The sequence below is a fragment of the Plectropomus leopardus genome, chromosome 20 (genome assembly GCF_008729295.1).
Source record: "Plectropomus leopardus isolate mb chromosome 20, YSFRI_Pleo_2.0, whole genome shotgun sequence".
NCBI classification, from domain to species: Eukaryota; Metazoa; Chordata; class Actinopteri; order Perciformes; family Serranidae; genus Plectropomus; species Plectropomus leopardus.
The window spans coordinates 7,664,434-7,677,855 of record NC_056482.1 but is presented as its reverse complement, the minus strand read 5'-3'; the positions used below and the strand labels follow the sequence as shown (position 1 = coordinate 7,677,855).

The 13,422-nt window shown below is 37.3% G+C and overlaps 1 long non-coding RNA gene across 1 annotated transcript; it reads right to left on the bottom strand.

Moving 5' to 3' along the window:
- Window positions 1–898: 898 nt before the first annotated feature.
- Window positions 899–12,503, bottom strand: LOC121959426. The gene is made up of 4 exons (XR_006106908.1): window positions 12,423–12,503; window positions 10,360–10,446; window positions 9,044–9,132; window positions 899–1,074 (listed from the first exon to the last, which is right to left on the bottom strand). It is a non-coding gene; the product is annotated as an uncharacterized LOC121959426 (long non-coding RNA).
- Window positions 12,504–13,422: the final 919 nt, after the last annotated feature.

Below are 13,422 nucleotides of genomic sequence, written 5' to 3'. Positions count from 1 at the left end.
TATTACCACAAAAAGATTTATTGCACCTTTGGGAGATCACTGAACTCAGACAATATTTTGGTTAATATTTCCCCTGGATGCTTTTGACTTCAAGCATGAGACAATTTTAACAAGGACAAAGCACTTTTTATTCGGTAAAAGACGCTGCCACCTGAAGAACAAGATGTTCATGCCATGTGTAACTTCAATACTATTCTTAGATATTATCAGCATTGCAAATAAAGCTTTTAAAGTGCATTCATGCAGAAATTGGGCTTTTTTTCCTGCACTACTGACAACTTGATGAATGGTTCATTTGAAGAGTGATGGACTTTGAATGCTTTTCATGATATTTAACTACCCTCCATATTATTCTGCAACTGTATCCATGTCAACAATTCCTGATTGGATGTTATAAGATGTGCTGAGATGTGTGTATGTGAATATGTTAACTCCTGGCAGCTGCACTGTTGAGTGAAATGGCTCTGTGAGTTGATTAGAGTAAACAGATTAAGTCTTCATGTTCTGCCTTTCAGGTTACATCTGCCTCCGTCGATTACAACATAATCTGACGAAGAAACCCCAGGTGGGGACAAGCAGACAGGTGTGTTGGAAATGCATTCAAGGCACAATTGTGGAGAAAATTTAAATTTAGATGAATCGGAGACGGTGGTGGGAAAAGTGTAAAGGAGGGAAGATTTTAGAGAGAAGAGGTGTGGAAACATTAAAATATGCACTGTAGTGTATAAAGAACGAAGGAGAAGATATGAGGCAAGGACAACAGTAATGGGAGCAGGAGGACAAACTGAGACAGAATGAGAATTTTAAAAAATAAGAAGGACCAGACGAATGACCCTCTAAGGTCAGAGACAGGCCACAGTCAAAGCACAGTCATCTATTTGAATGAGCCTGATGAGACTGCGGGACAAGCAGCTGCAGTAACAGCTTTGAGGCTCATTGCTGCTTCGAGAAACCAACTCAAGAGAATTATCTTCTGATGCTGAGTTTGATGTGGTGATAGTGAATGAATGGGGCTTTGTGTGGCTGCTGCCTGGCAGCATGACGGAGTTGCTCCAATGATACAGACAGCCCCTCCTATAAAAAGAGGAGAGGACAGATTAAAAGACATAAATCAGTCTAGGAGGAATAGATAAATCAATGCTCCTTGGCTTAAGCTTGTGTATGTGTTTGTGGCATGATGTGTGCGTGTGTGTGTGTCCTTGCATATACACACACTTTCCTTTGTGACAAGTACAAGATTTAGTGCCGCAAATGAGAGGGGATGGTTTCCCACTACGCGTCTCTCCAGAGAGTGGTGCACATGCTGCTTCAGCATCCCTCCAATCAATTTGTCACTACACCCTGAATAATCTGATTCATCTCCACGAGGGAGGAATTCATTTAAAAAAACAGTGACCGGAGAGAGCCCTTTGGATTTGAAAAAGCATTGAATATCCTCCAAAAGTCTCTATAAGTGGAAGTTTTTGGTGGGGCAGCAGAGTATGGTCAGAAGGTGAAGGATGAACAAGTGACAGCAATTTTAAATGGTGGGGAATAGAAACGAAGATAATAATTACATTAAATTTGACCCAGTTTGGTTACTGACACAATACTGGGTTAACTTCACCCAATATCAATGCAAGTTAGCACCACTGATTTTTTTTTTTGTTTGTTTGTTTGTTTGTTGCTACAGCGGGATTATTTAAACAATTCCAAGTTTTTATCATTATCATTATCATGATGTTCTTTTTAAGCAGTGTTAGAAGTTACATGCTCAAGTTTTACCTAAAAGGAATACCTTTTCTCACATGCCTCCATGAAAAACAATGAATTTACTGATTTACTGACTGAGGGGCATGAGGAGCAAAACTATACCAAAACATCTTTTCACACAACTTATGGGGTGTAATCAAGTCTCATTTATTCATTTGTATGCTCTCTATTTCTCTAGCACATCACCTGCAAAATTGGCACAAACTAACACAGCAGCAGTGGCTAACATCCAACACAGAGCCTTTTAACATTTCCAACAAACTCACAATGACACCAAAACAGCTCAAGTCTGTTGTTAATAACCATTAGATAACATTAACTGTGCTAACAATTAGCCCTGTCACTATGTGTGTGCAGCCAGGCAAACTCTCACAACTTTTCAGAGCTCACACTCCTGCAGCAGCAGCTACAACCCATACAATCTGTGATGTGGTGAAGTTAAGCACTTTGTATTTGGCAGTGCAGTTTGCCTTACCAAAATACCACCAAAATGAATACGTATGGCTGTACTATATGCCACCTTATTCACATCATGATGTATTCTATTGATCTATCCATTTAAGGGTACTGGTAATGGTACTTGTAATACTCAGCCCTTGCCAAAACTACAAAGAAATGCACATACAGTATGTGGGGCCCATATAGTAATAAGCTCCACGGATTCCATAATGACACCATGCCAATTGCCCACATGAGTGGCGGTTTACCCAAATGGGCCCCAGATAAGATGCCCATTTTGGGCCCATACCCACTTGGTACCCAGGTAGCCCTAGCATAACACCATTATGGAACCTATGGACAAGGGCCCATTTTTTAGCCCATTTATGATCCACATGGGCCCCACATATGAATGTAAGCTGGAAATCTGTGACAAATGGGTTAAAAAAGAGCTATATTAGATAATGGCAGTTCAAAATCATACCATTTTTTAGTTTAGGTAAATATCCATAAAAAAAGTCTGGGGTTTTCTTGGTGACTCAGTGGTTTCTTAGAGTTAACCCAGCTTTGCATTGGTAAAGCAATGCATCTGACACTGGGACAAATTTTGACTCCTTGATTATTTCACTCTGCTGTTTGTTGAAGGGTGATAAGGTTATAAACAGAACAGAAAAGACTAATCTTGACACACAAGGGTGAACAAACACCGGAAAGCTAAAGTTTAATTAAAAAAAATTTTTAAATTATTTTTTGTTTTTGAATTTTTCTCTTTTTTTTACAAAAATTCTCTTCCAAGGATGCCCCTCATGCTGCAGTCAATGCGATCTCTCCTCAGGATGTGATGAAATAAATTGGGTGTGAAAACATATCAGATTTGCAGTGAGCTGAAACAGCTGAGTGAGCTTCCACCAACTGACTCACCGCTCCGTGTGTCACTGCTGTTATTACTGTCAGACACACACACACAAATTAAAACCAGGCACATGGGGTCTGATAAGAGGTGACAGGTATCTCATTTAATGAACGGGGAGGCAGAGGGACAGAGGATGGGCTTAAAATGCTGACTCATGCTTTAGCATAATGTAATAAAGACGGCTTGAACTTGCAACCCTCAAATACTACATCAATCAGCGTTAACAGCCTTGTCGTATTGTTCAGTGTCTGTCTGGAAAGTGAAGATATATGTGATTGACTCTGACCAACGTCGACTTGCCTAACGCTAGTCCATAACTGTCAATTAAAGCTTTGCAAAGGTGAAAGAAGTTTTCAGATCCTTTACTTAAAGCTGGGGTAGACAGTTTTATTCCAGTTTCATTGAGCAAAATTTCCACAAAAACCCGCTAAAATATTTAATTTAATTTAACTGGTCTGAGAGAAAATCTCTGCACCTCCTCTTGGCTCTGTTTTTAGGCATTAAAAAATCTAGCTTGTGATGGAAGACTTTGGCCAATCACAAGTTGTTTCATAGAGAGGGTGTTCCTATTGGCTTCTACAAATGCAGATTTGTGCCTACATCCCTTTAGATGGTGAAAGCCTGATTCACTGGCAGAGAATCCTGCAAAAAAAATCATTATTACAGCATTGACAGCAACTGCCAACACTGCAGTGCGAGCAACAAAACTAGGACAATGTAAGACAGGGGTAAGACCAGACAAGCATTTGCATCTTTCTACTCCTTTTTGGACATTAAAATGTAAAATCTTTGTTGCTTTTTGTTAATCTGTTATATATGTTAATAGAAAATGTTGCCTATCATTTAGCCTTCTGCTAACCGTAGCCAAAGGGTCACACTGCTAATGCAAGCTCATGTTTATGTTGCTAGCTCGATCATCTCAATAACTTCAATCACATTATCATCTCAAAGGGCTTTACAGGCTCACACGTTTGCAAAGAAAACAGGACGGTAGTTCGCCTAGATTTGGAGGATTACACTCGTGATTGAAAAAAAATTGAAATGAATGACTACTACTATGCCTACGACCAGCAGACAAAAGGTACATCAAACGTCTATGGTATATTGCCAAACCTCATTAGTGCCAGCTAGTTTTTCATCTCTCTGGCCAGACTAGCTGTGGATTCCAAAATACAGAACTTACAGAACAGAACTACTTTATGTTTTTTATACGGCAGCAAGTACCATGACAAAAGACAGTCTTTCCTTGTGTCTTTTTATGTTATTTGCATGCATTTCTCATATCCAGGAGGACTACAAAAATGCATTAGTGGAACCTCACACCGGCTTTTGGACTGCATGAGTACTCTTTGACCATCACAGGTTCTGCAAAGTATATTGGCAACCACGTCACAAGATATATCAACAGTTATGCTTCCTTAAGTGTGCTATTGCACCTATACTTCAGTCTGGACCAGGGGGAAATGATACACACTGACAAAAGATCCAGAGGAGAAAACATGAGGCTCTACTGACTGACAGGTAACTCTTTGATTGGATGGTTTTGTCATCCTGCATCATCGGTGCATCATCAGGACCACATGGGAAAATGAAACTCAGGTGACTGATAGAATTTTATGCAGCAGGAGTTTATGCTCTTTCGTATCAAAAAGAGCTCTGTAAAATAAGTGACCGCCAGATTTATTGTTAGGCTATTATTAGACTGCAAATGGACTATGTTATCAGGGCTGCTGCTGGCCATGTGGGTGCCCTCATGCTCAAGAAAAATCACAAAACTTAATCAACTCTGCATAATATACAGAGTATATGGTCCGCTACAGAAGAACTACAGAACAGGCATTTTTCAGCAGCTGCCGGAGGCTCTACAGAGACGCACGTCTGCATTACCTGCTGCAAGCTCGTTAATTAGCTCATTATATGACAGCTTCTGAACCAGTTCTGCACTGATACTAACGACAGCAAAACCATTAAGACATCACTGTGCTATAGCTGAATGCGTGTATGTTTCAACTTCTGCAAAAACCTTTCTCAGCTGAGGCAACTAACTGTATTAATGACTCTAATATCGTTAAATGTGCATGCCTATAGCAGCGGTTGGCCTTTATCAGGATCGATTATGAGATCACAGACAGGTTTCATCATCAGTAGATGGATTTATTGCTGATTTAGCTGTTAGAAATCAAGCTTAAATCGTATCCGCTATCATAAAAGTACAACATATAACTTAACAGATAGAAAATCACCTGTATTATCCAATATCACCCAGCAAAGATTATAACACACCTACTTTTGTTCTAAAACATGATGTAGAAATCTAAGTTCAGCTGTTGAATGAAGGGGAATTTGGTGAGTGTGAGTGAAGCATTTTATAAACACAATTTTTCTTTGCAGAGAACAGCGAGTAATTCTCTCTTGCTGTCCATTTGTACGAAGACTGTGCTCAGCATTTTGTCCAGATGGCAGATTACAAGCAAGGTCACACACACAGATAAACAAGAGGAATCTTAATGAAATGATTGTTCACTGCAGGGAAATCAATGAGGGGACGCTGCTCTAGTATTTATTATTATGTTGATAACCAAGACCACAAGTTTCTGAAACACATTAACCACAAAGCCACAAACACTAAATAAAAAAGACTAGGGGTGTTCACACTTGTGCCGAGACAGGGAGGCAGGAGAGAGGCGGCTGCTGAAGGAAAGCTGATGGAAATGGAGCAAGGTAAGCGGAAATTGTACTTTTGGCCCCTCGGGGCTGTAAGAGGATGTGTGAGGAATGGGAGGCTTGGATGAGGAAATGTCAACCACCATTTACAGATTTACACACAGTTTTATTTGTATGCAGTCAAAACAAATGAAAATATTGAATTTTATAATGTTTGTTTTTTTGCACTCAGTGTACCAAAATGACATTGCTGTATTGGTAAACAAGTCAGAGAAGCAACAAAACCGCCAGATCCAATGCCTGCAAAACTAACACAAAATGAGTGTTTCACGTTGCATGATTACAAAAATCTAAATAGAGATCTAAATTGGTGACGCAAACGATGTAAAGACGAAATTTGAGAAATATGAGCAATCTGTCAAACGCTTTGTCGCAAAAACTGCTCAACATTGAGATCTATTTGAGAATCTGATATTTCCAAGAATCAGAAATGGAGGACAATTTAAAGCAAAGATACAAAGATGCAAACAGACAAATTTACTCAAATTTTAGCTCTGTTTTGCTCTCTACTATCTGTCTCTTCAGTGTGAAAATGCTCCAAAATGTTCACCAGCAAGGAACTGTTGTTTGGTGCTGAGTAGGTAGAACACTGTGGCTTTTTAGAGCTTATAGTATTTTTTGCAAGTGATATGATAACATTCTATCTCTGAGGGTATTTTTACTGAAAGGCAGTACTCTCTAGCTTCATACGCACTTAAAACAGGATGAGATGGGTGTTTGAGAGGTTTGCATGTGGTATCTACTGTTAACTGTGGGACTATGTCAGCGCCAAGAGGAAGTGAAACTCTCTTTACTCAAGACAGAATTGGGGTGGAGACTCATTTTGGGTCCATGGGTGTGGATGACAGAAACAGTATATTTAGGGAACAGCGACTGCAAAAAGTGTAAATTTTCAAGTTGCACAATCTAAACGATTGTCTTTGCATTGCATCCACACTAAAAAGATGAGCATTTTTTTTTGCAACTTTTCAAATCTCTGAGGTCAGACAGATTATTCCAAATTCTCATTATGTGATCATTTTTGAAGCGTCTTGAACTGCTCCTCACATTTGTAGTTTTTGAGTGCATGCATGGATGCAAATGTAAAGCAACTTTCAAACTTTCAAAATGGATTTCTGAGAGTATTCTCGCACTGAAAGAGGTCGGAATTATAAAATTTTAGTTCACTCGGAAAATGTGTTTGCTAGCCAGCATTTTATGTCATGTTGGGATAAAGACCTATCTAGTGTGTAACAACGATGACTATGAAAGATCATATAACATATGTTGTTTGGCACTGGCAGAGAATGAGGGGCCTATGAACAGGCTTGGTTAGGTTTCGGATGAGAGAGCTCAGGGAGCAGAACAATTACTAAAGGAAAAAAAGCTGGAGTTTACTGATTCACAAAAATGATAACAAAACAGAGGCCAAAAATGACCCTACAAAGTTCCACAAAAACAAGTTTAAAGTGATGCAGAGTAACACAAATAACCCATAGCCTCTCAGCAAACTGGCAGGTGCATGCATTCAAAGAAGACAAAAAAAAAACCAAAATAGCAGTTAGACAGATATTGATGTACAACTATGTCAGCTGTGAACACACATGATCACACACGAGTGCTCAAACTTTCAAAGAATATTATTGAACATAACTTAACATAGTCACCCTTCCTTTCATAATGTGACAATGTCGAGACAATCACTGCTTAAAAAACATGATGCACACCTAAATTTAATCATCGCTCATCACCACAGTAGCTGTGAGCCTTTCAACAGGCTGAAAGTCTGAAAACCTCCGATATTTAAAGTAAATTATTTGCAAAGGCTGGGTCACTATTTACAGGCATACAGCTAGATTGCTTTTGAGATTATTTCCCATCCTGCTCCTGGTGGAAAATATTAAGGACATGAGTCTCACATGAGCTAGAAAGATTCCTCTCTGTTTTTATTTTTAAATGGCAATAATTGATTAATGGCAATTATTAGTATTTAGTTCTCGCATCTTGAATCCCTGAATAATATATCTTGTACAGAATTCTGCCTTCCAACCAATCCCTTCTTATATGTGGTGAATCATTACACCACGGATTTGGCTTTAATATTGCACACTTTTTTTCTGTTACGGGGGAAAAGTAAATATATGTCATGAATGACTGAATGGATCTTCATTGTTGCATAGAGATGATACAATTACACGGGTGGCGGAGGGCGCACTGAGAGCCTGGCTGCAGCCATGCCAAAGATGGTGACAAAAACAGCATCAAATGAAATTAATTTGTGATCTGACACAAGGATATCTCTTTTGTCAACATTATATCAGCATGGTTTCAAACTGTTCAAAGACACATAAGTCAAATTTATGAATGCCATAAGACTGGAAATGTAGTGCGAGCGGCAACAAAATAATATTCGAATCATTTAAAATCTAAATACGAGCTGAAACAAAACAATGAGGGAAATTGCTAAATTAAAAAAAACATCTTGCTGTGCTTGGATTATCTGACTACAACACTTCAGCATTCATAATAAAGCAAAGAAGGAACCTAAAAAAACACAGATATAATTCCCCTGGCCTTATGTACCAGAGACTCCTAAAATGGGCATGATGGTCATTCATTTGGCTTTTGTGATCATGTGAAAATTGGAAATGAGCTGCCTGATAATAAAGCCGGTGGGTAATAAAAAGAGAAAATTAATATTGTCTGAGTGACTGTAGATAATGTGCAGTGGGCTGAGTGATAGATAGATAGATATTCAAGTCATAAGAGTTGTAATATTTTAGAGAACAGCTCATCAAGACAGCTAACAGGCTTACAAGATTAGATGAAGCTACATTTGAAAATAATCTTTTCGATTTCATCCATGCTAGCATGCTAGGGGTGGCAATGTCCACCACTTTAATCCAGACTGAAATTTGCCTTGACTTTTCCTCTAACGCGAGTATGAGGTTGATATTTGGGGTTTTTAGTGAAATGTCTTTACAACTAGCACTAGTTTAATTTGACTACTTCTCTGGTTTCTGACAAAATACATTCTGTACTTCATGTTTAGCGCTAGTTAGCAAATGTTGACATGCTAACATACTATACTTAGATAGTGAACCTGGTGAACAAAGAATATACTAGAAGAATATATACTATTTGTATTATTAAATAAAAATCAAAAACAACGGCACTGTTCTTGCTATTTATACAACATTACCACAAATATAACTATGTATATTTAAACTATCTTACCCTGATTCTTTCAGCATGTGCAGCAGCCTCTTTCATGGTGGTTTGTCCAGTCTGTTTTCCACATTTTTCAGCCATGTTCCGGGTTTGCTCTGCGGGAGAAAATTATTTGTCAGTTGTTGACTTTTCTTTGTGTTTCGCCAAAATGTTGCAAAAAAAAAAGCTAACGTCTATTTGGTGAAGGACATCAACACGGTCTTTATTCTCGGAGACTGGACAAATTAACGTTGATTGCTGTGATCACGACGTCGCAAAATCCTGAAGGGGTTGGTTATAACTTTTACAACATTTCCACAAGATCACTTCGAGTGTGCTGACATTAGCATTTAGCTCAAAGCACTGTACCGTGCCATACAGCAGAAAAGAAGCTAGCACGGCTGAATACGGCTTTAGACTCTTAGACTTGTTGGGATTGGTGGAGAATAACTGAATCACTTAATGTCCAAAATTGTAGAGACATTCTTTGGAAGTACGCTAATAAAATGCTAAAAATGTTTTGATCTTTTAATGATTTCACTGGATAAATCTAAAGACATCAAGAAGGACGCAGATAGTGGCGTTTTATGGCGTTAATCGCCAGCCAACATTTTAATCTTTCTAATTATGTTGTAGAGCTAAATGTTGAAAACTGTTGCTGTTACTTACAGACTGAACAGCTTTACAATCAGCATCCCATACATATAACGCTTTTTAACAGGAAAATAATTGACTTGAAAATACGTGATTTAAAAATGCGATTCCTTGAGATTAACTATTGAAATTCTGTGATTAATGGCGATTTAAAAACAGCCCTTATATTTTTTACATTCACTAAGCCTGTGTGTTTCTAAAACTGTTGAATGTGTTGGATGACAGGCAGAGGACTGTTTACAAGGCAAACACTTTAATTATCAAGGAACAAAGTCAAGGATACACTGTAGGTCATGTGACAACGGACAGCGATAACCTCCATTGCTGGCGGCGTTATCACATTAGGACTGTGTAATGAGAGGTATGAATGTTTGGTGGCTGTGGATTGTATTATTTATATGTTTTTTGAAATCGTGTAAAAGCAAATAACTGAGATTGTTTTTTTCCTCTCTGATTAATTAAAGTTTCCATCTCGCTTAATCATCTCATGCCTTGGTGATGGTTAAAAGGTTGTGAAAACACAAACAAAAAATAATCACAGTTAAACACTGTGCTTATTCCAATCACACAGACATTAAATCTCCCCGGCAGCTCAAGGCTTTTAAACACACATTTTAAATAAAATCCCAACACATTACTATTCTGCACCACCCCACATCCATGCTCACAAACACCAAAGGGTGCCAAACCTTCGACCCCATGTTAACTCCTCGATGACATGAAGTAATCTCCTCCTCCTGTCCTCTGATCTCTTGTGGGGAGCTGCTGTTAATCGCCTGCAGCAGTCAGGGGGGAAAAAAACCACAGTGCATTTTAGTCAAAGCTGCCAGAGATAATATTGTGCTGTTATTCCATATTCCTCTCTTTCTGTGTAAAACCATCGATTATCATATTCCCGAGACTCCCTCTGGACATTTCGCTTTCAACACAATGATGTTGACATTGTTATTCTCAATATAAGTGCAGTAATTCTCTGCCGTTTTTATCTGCACAGTTTATTTGTCCTCATAACGCATCACGACTTCATCCCCTTCATTACTATTTCTTCCAATATGCTGCTCTATATGAAAAGCCTGTGAGTGGGTGTTTATTGCTGTTGCTGTGTATTTTCTGAACATGCATTACATCCACCTGTGCCTTTTGTTGACAGTGACGAATTGAGCGTGTTATTGGTTAAAGGAATAGTTTGGAGAGACACATGTATTCACTTTTTCGCCAAGAGAAAAAAGGCAAAGAGCAACATGGCAAGAAATGTCACACAAATTGCAAGAAATTAGTAAATTATAAATTATTTTTTCAAAAGGGAGGAAAATGTCCAGAGAACTATACAGTTAAAATGATCCTAAATATATATTTTAAATGATTTTTTTCAGGTCAAATTCTTGTTTTGTTTTTGGTTTTTTTCTGCTAATTTTCAGGTCATTCTGGTTTGTTTGTTTGTTTGTTTGATTGATTTCACAAGCCAGTGTGCCAAGGTTTCAAACAGCAATTTATAATGAGTAGAAACAGAATATTTTGCAACTGCTATTATTAAAATTTTGAATATTTTGAGGAGCTTGTACTTGAGTATTTCCATTTAATGCTGCTTTATACTTCAAATAATCTACATCTCAAAGGGCAACATTGTACTCCATTACATTACACTTTTTTCTGCTTTTGTTACTTTGAAATCTTAGATTAATAAAAGAACATGTAATTAACAAATAAACAAGGCTGTGTAATTGTAACTTAGTTTAAACTAACCATCAATAAAAAGCATCTAAAATGAGCTCACTTTTAACAGCTGCAACATAAAAGTGATTACTAGTGCTTTCTCTCTTGTGAGCGATCACACAATTATATCATATTGTCTTTGAGGGTTTTAGTGCATGAACAAAATTACACATTGTTAGATCTGGGGCTTTTTTAAACATTATGCTTAGGTGTACTCTTTTTTTCTCCTAATATGCAACTTATTTAGATCCTGGTCTATTTATAAGACATCCAGGGCTGAATCCTCAGGCACCCGGGCCCAACAACACCACTGTATTCAACAGAAAAATATGAGAATGGTATCCATCTTCTTATCTGACTCTCAGCAAGAAAGCAAATAAATGTATTTCCTAAAAGATTAGTCCTTTAGGAGTAAGATAAACTGACCTATGTTGCAGGTGTAGTGTGGAAGAAGTATTCCTGCTCTTTACCATTACAGAACCAAATCATGTTTCAAAAAGAAAAATATTGTAATCCTGGGACTTAGAACTCATAAATCATTAGCAGCAATACTTAAAATACTTTATTTTTTCTTTGTTCATTCAAATGGAAACTGAATGCGAGAATCTGCCGAAAAGTAAAAAAAAAAAAATTAAGTTAATTTTCCATGAATGTAAACTTTATTTTCCATGAATGTATACTTATCAATGAATAAAGTCATGCTTAAAAATGCATTGTATATACTGCATATTTTGTATCGTATTTTTTCATCACTACTCACAATGTCTCATTAAGTATCTCGAGATAACTTGTTAAAAATCTCCAGAGATTAATATTCTGAGAACATAATCAATAAGGTGATTGTATCATTAGAAAAATCAAATTGCAAGATTAAAAATAAATCACAGTAGTATTCCCAAGTCAAATCCAAGTGACACTCAGATCCTCAGACCATTTGTTTAAAATCCTGACTAAAAGCTATAAATCTTATGATATTTCAACATGTACAAATACTGCAACACCTAATGTTTGCTGTTCAAACACAAATTATGTACTTTACCTTTGGTTAGTAGACTTTAAATGTGCCTGGCTCTTCCTCCTGCCCTCACAGTGAGCCATGCTTGGTCAAAAAGTGGCACAGCTCCACTGCAGTCCACTTTAGATGATGTGGCACACTGTGATTGGCTTCATCATAGACATCCAATCAAATAAGTCAGATGACAGCAACCATAGTTCTGAACATCCTAAACACTTATATCTATTGCAGCAGTCAGGGGATCTGAATAGATTTTAGGTTTAAGTATTCAAACTTCACCGTGAAAATACTCCACTACAAGAAAAAGTCCTGCATTCAATGAATCATGAGCATAATCACTGAAAGTATCAAAAGTAAAATCACTCTTTGTGCAGTAAAATGTTCCGACAGTGTTTTACTATTATATGCCTTTGGGTGTTTTTTAAAAATTGATATCGCTGTGACATGAATTTGAATGTGGCATTTTACTGCTGTAGATGTTTAAAGTATCTTGTTTAACATCTTGAAACCTGAGCAAATTGATTTCTTTTAAAATCATTGGAACAAGTTCAATTAATTAAATTTAGCAATAAAAAAAATTACATACTGAAAAATGTAAAAACAGCATAACATAAATAAATTTCTCTGGACATTTACCCTTTTTTGTTATTATCTTCTGATAAATTCTTGCTCTCTAACAATTCATTTTTTATGTCATATCACTTTCCTAATTTCTTGCAATGTGTGGAACATATTTTGCCAAGTCGCTCAACTCCTTTTTCAGCCATATTTTTAAAAGAAAAGTAAAAAAGGCATCTGAAGTAAAGTACAAGAAAACCCGACAACATAAAGGATTATCCCTCATAAGTATTCAGATTCAGAGACACATGGTAAACATGGTAATCCGAAAAGTAACTAGTAACTAAAGCTGTCAGACAAATGTACTCTAAATAATGGAAACGCTCAGGTGCAAGAATGTCAAATTTGTACTTAAGTAAATGTAGTGTGTTACTTTGCACCACTGAACACAATATAGCTGCACTCT